At 45.3% G+C, this 11786-nt stretch overlaps 1 protein-coding gene across 3 annotated transcripts in view; it reads left to right on the top strand.

The window, feature by feature from the left end:
- Positions 1-1954: 1954 nt before the first annotated feature.
- The window catches only part of LOC141133630 (beta-1,3-galactosyltransferase 5-like), a 131588-nt gene continuing 121756 nt past the window's right edge, over positions 1955-11786 (top strand). The window contains exons 1-2 of one of the 3 annotated variants that reach the window (XM_073623117.1): positions 1955-2424; positions 6565-6582. The gene's annotated coding sequence lies outside the window, so the exon portion shown is untranslated. Of the gene's footprint in view, positions 2425-6564; positions 6670-11786 lie in introns of all 3 variants that reach the window. The other 2 variants (XM_073623115.1, XM_073623116.1) reach the window with 2 other exon arrangements.

The raw sequence follows: 11786 nt of genomic DNA, 5'->3' as shown, positions 1-11786 counted from the left end.
TACTGTATATACATGTGTATGTCCCCCCAAGTGTATGACTTTCTTTACTACGCCGCTATGGGCTCTAGCCCCAGATCTTTTGTAGACCTAGCAACGCCCCTGCAAGTGACCTAATCAATTGTGCTCCTCTTTATCCTGTTCTTTTTAGCTAGGTATTTCATGGTTATTTTCTACAACAAATCCACATTGGTAGAATATTATATCTAATACAGCATAGCAAGTGACATGTCCTGTGAGATGGGGACTCGGTTGAAACTGAACTTCGTGTTCCTCTTATACTTGCCACAAGAGAAGTACTTACATGATATGGATGGAGAGGGTAGTTGGTGATTGTCCCACTCCAATGGCATCCCTAGGGGGGGCCAGAGGGGGCCCTGACCCCCCCAACATTATGCTGTGCCCCACCATGTGCCCCCCCCCAATAAAAATTTTTTTTTTTTTTTACAAAAAATCAATGTCTAAGAGGGAGAGAGTCAGCTCCTGCGGGTGATTCCTCCCACCTCCCTCTGCTTGCTGACACTGCATAATGCGAGCGCTCACACAACCACAGCCACCCGATCTGCTCCTTCCCCTGCATCCTCATTGGCAAGGAGAAGAGCGAGTTGCAGGAAGGACTCCACCAGGACTCTCAGTTACTGAAAAAACAGACTGATTTCTCCCATCCTTAGGACAGGAGAACCAGCCTGTAAATTCCAAGAGATGCCAGACCAGAGCTGTCAATAGCAGGGGCAGGACAGCAAGAGGAGGCTGGGGAACCCCACAGTGGCAGAACACCAGGGCCCGGAGGCAAGACAACCTTTGCAACCCTGATAGTTCTCCCACTGCTTTGGATCCTTATATTTTCTTGGTATGCTGGTGACATATATATCTTGTTTTCTGCCACCCTGGGGGACCCCAATACAGTAGGAAGGGAGCTCACTGCAGAACATGTGAAAGGGCCGTTGTGGGGTCGTAGTAAAGGGCCCCAGTATATATTTATATATCTATCTCTATCTATCTATCTATCTATCTATCTATCTATCTATCTATCTATCTATCTATCTATCTATCTATATGCATTTTATAGTTGCCCCCCTACTTTTGTCCCTGTCCCCCCATGTGCCCCCCCTAAATATGAAAGCTGGAGACGCCACTGACCCACTCCCTCTCCTTAGCTTTTGGACTCTTCCTCCCCTTCTTCTTTATTTTTCCTTTCTTTTTTTTTTCTTTCCTCCCCTCTCCTCCTACCCTTGATAGCATAGCAGTGATGGAAGGGGATAGTGGATTTGAGACAAAATGTGTTAACTGTTTTTTGCTCCCACACCCTTCTGGATATATCAAGTGACCCAATCAATTGTGTTCCTCTTTATCCTGTTCTTATTAGCTAGATATCTCATGGTTATTTTCTACAACAAATTCACATTGCTAGAATTTTTTTCAGCATACCTAATCACATACTTCACACGCAGGATATCTTCCTCTGAATCTTACTCACCATATGGGCTTAAGGTGGAGTTGTTGCTGTGTACTTTGTTTTGTATTTCCATGTATCTGCTTACATGCAGTGATGTTTGTGCAGTCATTTATTGTAATTTGGTGTGAAAACCTTTGATAAAATCTTTATGCAAAAAAAAAAAAAAAAAGGAATATAAAAGATATTCAATGTAAGATTAGAGAAAACATCAACAAAAAGAATGTATAATAGCACAATATGCAAACTTAACAAAATTAACTATTGGATTTTGCATGAATCTATAAGACTACAATACTTGTCAGCATGACAAATCATATTATTATTAATATTTTTTTTTTTTGCAAAACAAAAAAATTTCCCTTTTCTCTCCATGAGGACTGATTTCTAGGTAAAAGGTCACAGTGTTTGTGAAGGTCACAGTGTTTGTGATTATGCCTCCCCCCCCCCCTCAGGGTGATCAGCATTCTGTGATAGGCTCATTGACATATGACTGCTTACAGGCAAATTCACCACCTAGAATCATAAAGACAGGTTGTGACCCATTTGCACATTTTGAGTCGTTCGGTAAAGGTTCTTGATAATTGCAAGCTCTTGGAACCCGTTCACAAAGCCACATGTCCCGGGCAAAGCTCAGCATATAAAGGCTGCTGCAAACACTCCCAGCAGATTGGTATCTAGATTTATAGGTAAACAGAAGTACTCTCTGTTTCTTGGGTAACTCCGCAGTGTGTCCGTTAGTCTCCTGTGTGACTCCAGACCCTCCGAAATTATGAAGAAATTTTAGAGAGATTCTTTTGCTGAGCTATACGTTGTCCCTTCTTGGTTTCTGTTTCAGCCTGCCTGAGCAGATAAAGAAAAAAGAAATAACTTGGCCACCTGCCAAAAGCTATACGGGATCTGTAGACACTTGTAGTCTCCTCTACGCCTTCTCACCGTGTCCTGGAGACAAGGACGACGCTTCTGGGGACGAGGTAATGGACCGACTTCTGAGGGAGATAACTGGGGTTATATATCACAATATTGGAGGTATATTCATTTTTAGCACAGTCATTCTCTGTGGAGGGGTGGGGGAGTCACTTCTGAAAATAAGTAAGATAAAGTTAGGGGGCTAAGGTAATGATTAAGGTAAAGGTAAGCAATCTTAACCCTCTAACTTCACCTTGTCCTCTACCTTAGTCTCCCAACTTTATCTTAACCATTACTTTAGTCTCATTACATTTTAATCTTTACCTTTATATTACCATTATTCTTTATTTTAACCTTTAGCTTACCCTTCAACTTTACCCTTACTTTTACCTTAGCCCATAGGTGTGCGCAGTCTATTGCATTAGGGTGTGCACCTCAAAGCTCAAATACATATGCACAGTAGAGCAGTGGATGGTGTCAGTAGAGCAGTAAACGGTGTCAGTAGGGCAGTAGATGATGTCGGTAGAGCAGTGGGCGGTGTCAGTAGAGCAGTGGGCGGTGTCAGTAGAGCAGTGGACGGTGTCAGTAGAGCAGTGGACGGTGTCAGTAGAGCAGTGTACGGTGTCAGTAGAGCAGTGGGCGGTGTCAGTAGAGCAGTGGACGGTGTCAGTAGAGCAGTGGACGGTGTCAGTAGAGCAGTGGACGGTGTCAGTAGGGCAGTGGACGGTGTCAGTAGGGCAGTGGATGGTGTCAGTAGGGCAGTGGACGGTGTCGGTAGAGCAGTGGACGGTGTCGGTAGGGCAGTAGATGGTGTCAGTAGAGCAGTGGAAGGTGTCAGTAGGGCAGTAGATGGTGTCAGTAAGGCAGTGGACCATGTCAGTAGGGCAGTAGATGGTGTCAGTAGAGAAGTGGACAGTTTCAGTAGGACAGTGGACGGTGTCAGTAGAGCAGTGGATGGTGTCAGTAGAGCAGTGGACGGTGTCAGTAGAGCAGTGGACGGTGTCATCAGAACAGTGGACGGTGTCAGCAGAGCAGTGGACGGTGTCAGTAGAGCAGTAGATGGTGTCAGTAGGGCAGTGTACGGTGTCAGTAGAGCAGTGGATGGTGTCAGTAGAGCGGTGGACGGTGTCAGTAGAGCAGTGGACGGTGTCAGTAGAGCAGTAGATGGTGTCAGTAGAGCAGTGGACGGTATCAGTAGAGCAGTAGATGGTGTCAGTAGAGCAGTGGACGGTGTCAGTAGGGCAGTGGACGGTGTCAGTAGGGCAGTGGACGGTGTCAGTAGAGCAGTGGACGGTGTCAGTAGAGCAGTAGATGGTGTCAGTAGAGCAGTGGACGTTGTGTCAGTAGAGCAGTAGATGGTGTCAGTAAAGCAGTGGACGGTGTCAGTAGGGCAGTGGACGGTGTCAGTAGAGCAGTAGATTGTGTCAGTAGAGCAGTAGATTGTGTCAGTAGAGCAGTGAACGTGCGCAGGGGATGGTGTCAGTAGGACAGTGAACGGTGTCAGTAGAGCAGTGGACGGTGTCAGTAGGGCAGTGGACAGTGTCAGTAGAGCAGTAGACGTTGTGTCAGTAGAGCAGTAGATGGTGTCAGTAAAGCAGTAGACGGTGTCAGTAGGGCAGTGAACGGTGTCAGTAGGGCAGTGGACGGTGTCAGTAGGGCAGTGGACGGTGTCAGTAGAGCAGTAGATGGTGTCAGTAGAGCAGTGGACAGTGTCAGTAGGTCAGTGAACGGTGTCAGTAGGGCAGTGAACGGTGTCAGTAGGGCAGTGGACGTTGTGTCAGTAGAGCAGTAGATGGTGTCAGTAAAGCAGTGGACGGTGTCATTAGAGCAGTGGACGGTGTCATCAGAACAGTGGACGGTGTCATCAGAACAGTGGATGGTGTCAGCAGAGCAGTGGACGGTGTCAGTAGAGCAGTAGATGGTGTCAGTAGGGCAGTGGATGGTGTCAGTAGGGCAGTGGACGGTGTCAGTAGAGCAGTGGACGGTGTCAGTAGAGCAGTAGATGGTGTCAGTAGAGCAGTGGACGGTATCAGTAGAGCAGTAGATGGTGTCAGTAGGGCAGTGGACGGTGTCAGTAGGGCAGTGGACGGTGTCAGTAGGGCAGTGGACGGTGTCAGTAGAGCAGTGGACGGTGTCAGTAGAGCAGCAGATGGTGTCAGTAGAGCAGTGGACGTTGTGTCAGTAGAGCAGTAGATGGTGTCAGTAAAGCAGTGGACGGTGTCAGTAGGGCAGTGGACGGTGTCAGTAGAGCAGTAGATGGTGTCAGTAGAGCAGTGGACGGTGTCAGTAGGGCAGTAGATGGTGTCAGTAGAGCAGTGAACGTGCGCAGGGGATGGTGTCAGTAGGACAGTGAACGGTGTCAGTAGAGCAGTGGATGGTGTCAGTAGGGCAGTGGATGGTGTCAGTAGAGCAGTGGACAGTGTCAGTAGAGCAGTAGACGTTGTGTCAGTAGAGCAGTAGATGGTGTCAGTAAAGCAGTGGACGGTGTCAGTAGGGCAGTGAACGGTGTCAGTAGGGCAGTGGATGGTGTCAGTAGGGCAGTGGACGGTGTCAGTAGGGCAGTGGACGGTGTCAGTAGAGCAGTGGACAGTGTCAGTAGGTCAGTGAACGGTGTCAGTAGAGCAGTGGACGTTGTGTCAGTAGAGCAGTAGATGGTGTCAGTAAAGCAGTGAACGGTGTCAGTAGGGCAGTGGATGGTGTCAGTAGGGCAGTGGACGGTGTCAGTAGAGCAGTAGATGGTGTCAGTAGAGCAGTGGACGTTGTCAGTAGAGCAGTAGACGGTGTCAGTAGGGCAGTGAACGGTGTCAGTAGGGCAGTAGATGGTGTCAGTAGAGCAGTGAACGGTGTCAGTAGAGCAGTGGACGGTGTCAGTAGGGCAGTGGACGGTGTCAGTAGGGCAGTGGACGGTGTCAGTAGGGCAGTAGACGGTGTCAGTAGAGCAGTGGACGGTGTCAGTAGGGCAGTAGATGGTGCCAGTAGGGGAGTGGACTGTGTCAGTAGGGCAGTAGATGGTGTCAGTAGAGCAGTGGACGGTGCCAGTAGGGCAGTAGATGGTGTCAGTAGAGCAGTGGATGGTGTCAGTAGAGCAGTGGACGGTGTCAGTAGGGCAGTGGACGGTGTCAGTAGGGCAGTGGACGGTGTCAGTAGAGCAGTGGACGGTGTCAGTAGGGCAGTAGATGGTGTCAGTAGGGCAGTGGACTATGTCAGTAGGGCAGTAGATGGTGTCAGTAGAGAAGTGGACAGTTTCAGTAAGACAGTGGATGGTGTCAGTAGAGCAGTGGATGGTGTCAGTAGAGCAGTGGACAGTGTCGGCAGAGCAGTGAACGGTGTCAGCTGTTAGGGGCAACTTTTAAATAAGTTGCTTTAAGTTTATATTGCTTTGTCAAATTATTGCTTCATATAGGAATTAAGACACAGAGTCAGAAATCCGTGTATCAGTTCTTGAGCATAATGGACTGCTGCCTTTACTTCTTTCAAAGGCCTTTTATACAAACAATAGCATTAGCACAACCCCCCCACACAGGGCAAGGGTAAACAACAACAGGAGTCACCTGGGCTACGAACACAAGCTTCAACACCATGGCAATACAGTTACAAGAAAACAAAAGCAGCTACAATTGAGTTCAACAGCCAAAAAAGTTACATTTAAAAACAGATTTACATGTAGGCATCATATTAAGTGAGAACTCTAAATTAAATCCCTGACCTTATCAATTTCCCCCTTTGACATCATCCTCTCCTTCCCCCTGGGTCCTCATGAATAAGTTCTAGTCAGTTTTTCCCCAGAGTCCTTTCCCTGACCGCGAGTTGTCAGAGGGGTAGAACCCATCTTCCTAGGTATTACTAACATCTTAAATTCAAGAAGAGGAGTTTAGCAGGAGTGGGTGATGTCAATACACATTGATCAGTATGCCCTGTCTATTCTCCTAATTTTCCTATTTATTTTCCTGTATACACATATATTCGTGATTGTACCTGTGTCCTTTAACAGTGTAATTACCTACATCATAATACTTATTCATCTCATATCCTGAATCATTTGCTACTTTAGGATCATCTACAACCCATTTAAAATTTGCTGTTTCCTCTACCTCTATTACATTAATACCAGGAGTCCATGCATGTATTTGTAAAACAACAATCTGCAACAAACAATATGTAAGTAGATATTTTATCATGTTGTTTTCTCGGGTTGTTTCTTGCAGTGTGATGCGTGTATCCAGGTAGGCTTTCCTTCCAGCTTTACTGAAGTGGCTGTGGTCAGAAGCACTTGATAAGGACCTTCAAACCTTGGCTCCAATGTCTTTCTGGTGTGTTTCTTTACATATACATAATCCCCTGGTAGCAGCGTATGTGTACCTGTTATTGAATTAGGGTCTGGAAGAGAAGAATACACACTTTTGTGGATCTTAGTTAGACGTTGTTGTAATTGTATTACATATGCAGTCAAACTATCACATTGCAATTGCATACTCTGTGGAAAGTATAAACCTAATCTAGGTGCACTACCAAAAAGTATTTCGTATGGGGATAATCCCGTTTTCCCTGTAGGGGTGTACCTTATAGAGAATAAAGCCAAAGGCAAACATTCAGGCCATGGCTTGTTTAACTCCTGCATGGCTTTTTGTATTTTTAACTTTATTGTCCCATTTACTCTCTCCACCAATCCCGAACTCTGTGGGTGGTAAGGGGTGTGAAAACTTTGTTGAACCCCTAACATGGTCATTACATTCTGCATGATTTCTCCTGTAAAGTGTGTTCCCCTATCTGATTCTATGGTTTCAGGAAGACCAAACCTAGGTATTAACTCAGTGATCAGTTTCTTAGCTGTGGCTTTTGCTGTAGCTGTTTTTACTGGATAACTTTCAGGCCAACCTGAGAATAAATCGATACACACGAGAACAAATTCAAAGGGGCCGCTCTTGGGCATTTGTATGTAGTGTGTAATGGTGTTTTCGTGGGGTTTTTACTCTCTGTCCTGGATTATTCAGGAGACAGATTTGGCAGGCTGCACAGTAGTTTCTCGCAGTACTACTGAATCCAGGGGCGAGCCATCCTTGGTTCACAATCCTATACATGGAATTGGAACTGACGTGTGTGGGTAAGTGAACTGCCGCTGCCATTGCTGGGTACAGAGAGGCAGGCAGGCATATTTTGCCCCCTTCCCTCCATACATTGTCAAGGTCTGGTGCTGCTCCCATACTGACCCACTTATCTTTCTCACTCTCCCCTGCTTGCTCCTGTAATTTACTCAGCTGCTGCCATGTTGGTTCTGGGATACTCACCTCTACCGCTGCTAAGGTCTCAGGGCTTCCTTCCCCTAGAGCTGCCTGTTTTGCAGTCAAATCTGCAAATGCATTTCCTTTTGCCTCAATTGTTTTTGCGCTCGTGTGTGCCGCTATTTTCATGATGGCCACTCGTTTAACCTTTTGAAGATTGTTCAGGACTCTCTTAATCCCTTCTCCATGTTTTACAGGTGTACCTGCTGCTGTCAGATAACCTCTAGCCCTCCATATGTGGCCATAATCATGCGCTACGCCATAAGCGTAGGCAGAGTCAGTGTAAATATTCCCTTCTCGTCCTTTTAAGTATTCTAGGGCTTGTTCTAAAGCTTTTAATTCTGCCTCTTGTGCTGACATGTGGGCTGGTAAGGGCTGTGCGTCAATTACCTGTGTATCAGTCACTACGGCATAACCTGTGTGATATTTACCCTTGTCATCAGCAAACCTGCTACCATCTATGTACAAAGTGTGCTCAGCGTTTAAAATTGGTGTATCTATAACATGTGGGAATCCCATTGTCTCCTGTTCCATGAGCTGAAAACAATCGTGTTCATTTACTTCCTCAAACAGAAGAGTGTCAGTGTCCTCATCTCCTTCCTTATTAGCACTATTATTCCCCCTTGCCAAATCTGATGACTGAAGAGGCAAAAAGGTGGCCAAATTTAAGGTTGTACAGCGCTGAAAAGTGACATTTGGAGGTAAAAGTAAAGTACACTGTAACCTTAGTTGCCTAGCCATGGAAATGTGTTTGGGCTGTACCTGAGACAAGATTGCATGTATGTCATGTGTGGTGTGCACTACAACTGGATTGTCTAGAACAATCTCTGATGACTTATCTATGATAATTGACACTGCAGCTACCGCCCGTACACAGGACGGTGAACCTCTAGATACTGGATCTAATGCTGCTGAAAAGTAAGCGACTGGTCTTTGTTTTACATGTGCCTGTGTCAGAACACCTGTGGCGTGTCCAGTGATCTCAGCAATGTACAGATTAAATATCTTAGTATAATCTAAAGTGATAAACGACTCATAAGCTATTTCTGTAAGCATATACAGTACAATTTTCAAACAATCGTATAATGGCTGCATCAAAGCGCTAGCATGTGGTATCCACTCTCTACAATATGACACGATACCTAAAAACATACGCAATTGTTTGAAATTCCGTGGGGGTAACATTCCCTTTATCACTTGAACCCTCTCCTCAGTGAGATGTCTTGTACCCTGTGATATACAATGTCCCAGAAAGATAACCTTTTCCTGACACATTTGTAACTTTTTCCTATTAACCTTGCAACCTTTTTCTGCTAGAAATCGCAACAAATTAAGGGTGGTGGCCAAACAAGTTTCTTTGTCAGGGCAGCATAACAATAAATCATCCACATATTGCAGCAATACACAAGAATCTGGTGGTACCCATTCTCCCAACACCGTTTGCAATGCTTGCGAATACAAGGTAGGTGAGTGCGCCATACCCTGAGGTAGGCATGTCCAGGTCAGTTGCCGATTTTTTATTGAAAATGCGAACCATAGTTGGCATTCTTCAGCAAGTGCGACAGAAAAGAAAGCATTTGCTAAATCTATAACCGTAAAGTACATACTAGTTGAGGGTATTTGTGACAGTAACGTATGTGGATTGGGTACTACAGGTGTCATTGGGGCTAGTATTTTGTTGATTGCTCTGAGGTCTTGGACCATCCTATACTTGACCGGACTACCGGCTATCGTTTTCTTTTTTACCGGGTACAAAGGAGTATTTGCCGGCGATTTTACTTCTTTTAAAACTCCACTTTTTAAGAAGGATTGGACCTGCATTTCAATGGCCGCCTCTTGGGGTGCACTGAGTGGATACTGTTTTTGTTGGGGTAGCACTGCTCCTGGAATCAGCTGTAGGGTAACCGGAGGTACGGGCAAAAGTCCAACATCAGCTGGATGCTTTTCCCATAGTTCTTCCGGAAGAGATGACAAGACCTGATCCAAATCTGGAGGTGATGGACCAGACAGTTCTGATTCCTCCTCCAGGTATTGTATCAGGTTACACATCTCCATGTGTTCTTGATCATCGTTTATAGCTAAGGTGACAGTACCATCTGGCTGATAGGTAATATTAGCTCCTATTTTCTGCAAAATGTCAGCTCCTAGCAAATTAGTGGGGGCTCCTCTAGATACCAGAAAACGTGAAAGGAACATATGGTTCCCTATTTTAACTTTTAAGGGTTTTGTGAGCGGCGCGTCGGCTAAAATGCCATCATATCCAGTTATCAATAAAGTGTCAGGTGATTCTTGCTCAGGGAGTAGTTCAGAATCAGAAAGTAACGAACGTGAAGCGCCTGTATCTATTAGACAAGAGATTTTCTTATTACCAACCGTTATAGTAGTCTTAAGCATCTTAGTTTTGGATCTTTCTAAAACTGGGGCGAGTCATGCTCGTGGACCATCTCCCTGCCGTCTGACTTCATCATTATTGTTGTCCCTAGACCAGTTCCTTCTCTGATTAACTTGGTAATCAACACCCTCCTTTCCCTCATCTCTTATTCTCTTTCTGCAGTGGCGTCTGATGTGGCCAGTCTTGTTACAGTAATAACAAGTAAGGGGTTTGCGATAGGAACCTCTGCTTGGTTCTTGGGAATCTACAACCGTATTGATTGCCGGATGTTTTCGACTTTTGTTTTCTGCTAAATCTGCTTCTATACCTTGTGCCTTTTGTAACAACGACCCTCTATCTCTAATTGCCCTCCACTCTGGTGTGCAGGCTTTCAGTCTTTCACTTATCTGTGGAATTAATCCTTCCATAAACTGTCTGTTGAAGGTTCGGATTGTAATTGGCAGTGCTAAATCCATTCCTTCATCTGCCATCATACTTTCCATTGATAAGTAAAAGTCTGATACTGTCTGCCCTGGCAGTTGTTTCATGGGTGACGTGGATCCTCTCTCTTGCTGTTTTGCCTGACAAAAAGCTTCTAATCTTACAAGAAAGGGCGCTCGTGAGTCTATATGTCTAACATGTCCAGCTGCCAGATTGCCGTCTCCATCAGCTACTTCTGGCGGTCTATGTGGACCTATTTCTGTCATAAACTGATTGAACATAGTTAAAGTCATTTTATGTCTACACAAGTCTTCCCCGTCCTGCCAAGTTGCTCTATGTGTATTCATTAACTGAGTCACAAATCTACTAAAAGCAGCCGGCTTGGCTACTGGGTCTGGGGCATTCTGAATTAGAGCCATGAGTGTGTCTGCCGACCATGGTTTCCAGGTATGTACGGCCACATTGCGATTAACCACAGCTGGCGCATTTGGATGGTCTGGGTCCCCGTGTTGGAGATTTGGTAATGTTACCGTTCGTGTGGTGACGTGTACTGGGGCTAAAGGTTCTGGGTGAGGTTTTTGCGCCCCACAACGTACACATTCTTGTGCCCATTCAGGGTTTTGTGATCCACAAATCTGGCAAACCCATCCTCTACCCTCAAGTACAGGATATAACCCTGATTTGTGTGAATTTTTCTCTATATCAGTGTATGGGGGTGGGATGGTTGAAGTAATTTTATTTAAGCTTTCAACATTTTTTGTTCTTCTATCTTTCATGTCCCAACCATTACAATCTGGATTATATTTCCACCCCTCTTCTTTCGCTCTATTTGAAACCTTAATTAAGCATTGAATCTGACGCATCCATTGCTTCTCTAACACCTCCCCTTGTCTGTCCCTTTTTATCTCATTCCATACATCCGGGTCTAAACCCGCTGCTCCTTTCACCTTAAATTTACTAAGGACATCCTTTAAGTCCCGCGCTTCATCTTCCCCACAGATGTTTTTAATTATCTGTGGCACCGTGTAATGCGCTACAATTCCCTGACGGGGTTTTGTGTTCCTCTGGCCCATTCTGACAGTCCAGCCTAGGTGGCGTGTGGGACACTTAGTGTACAATATAAAACACTTAACCAAGTTACACTAGTTCCTCATTGCCTTTTCCTCCTAGGATGCCAGAATACTAAAAACCTCTCCTAAATGAGATTCTTGAAACCGAATTACTTTATATGCTAGTCAACTGACAAAATATTGTGATCAGACTGACAACTACAACATATACAAGCATTCCTTGAAGTGACCAGGTATCCGACTAGATCTCCGGGCTTTATAGAGAC

Source organism: Aquarana catesbeiana, linkage group LG03 (genome assembly GCF_042186555.1).
Source record: "Aquarana catesbeiana isolate 2022-GZ linkage group LG03, ASM4218655v1, whole genome shotgun sequence".
In the NCBI taxonomy this organism is placed as follows: Eukaryota; Metazoa; Chordata; class Amphibia; order Anura; family Ranidae; genus Aquarana; species Aquarana catesbeiana.
This window is presented reverse-complemented; position numbering and strand designations above follow the sequence as displayed.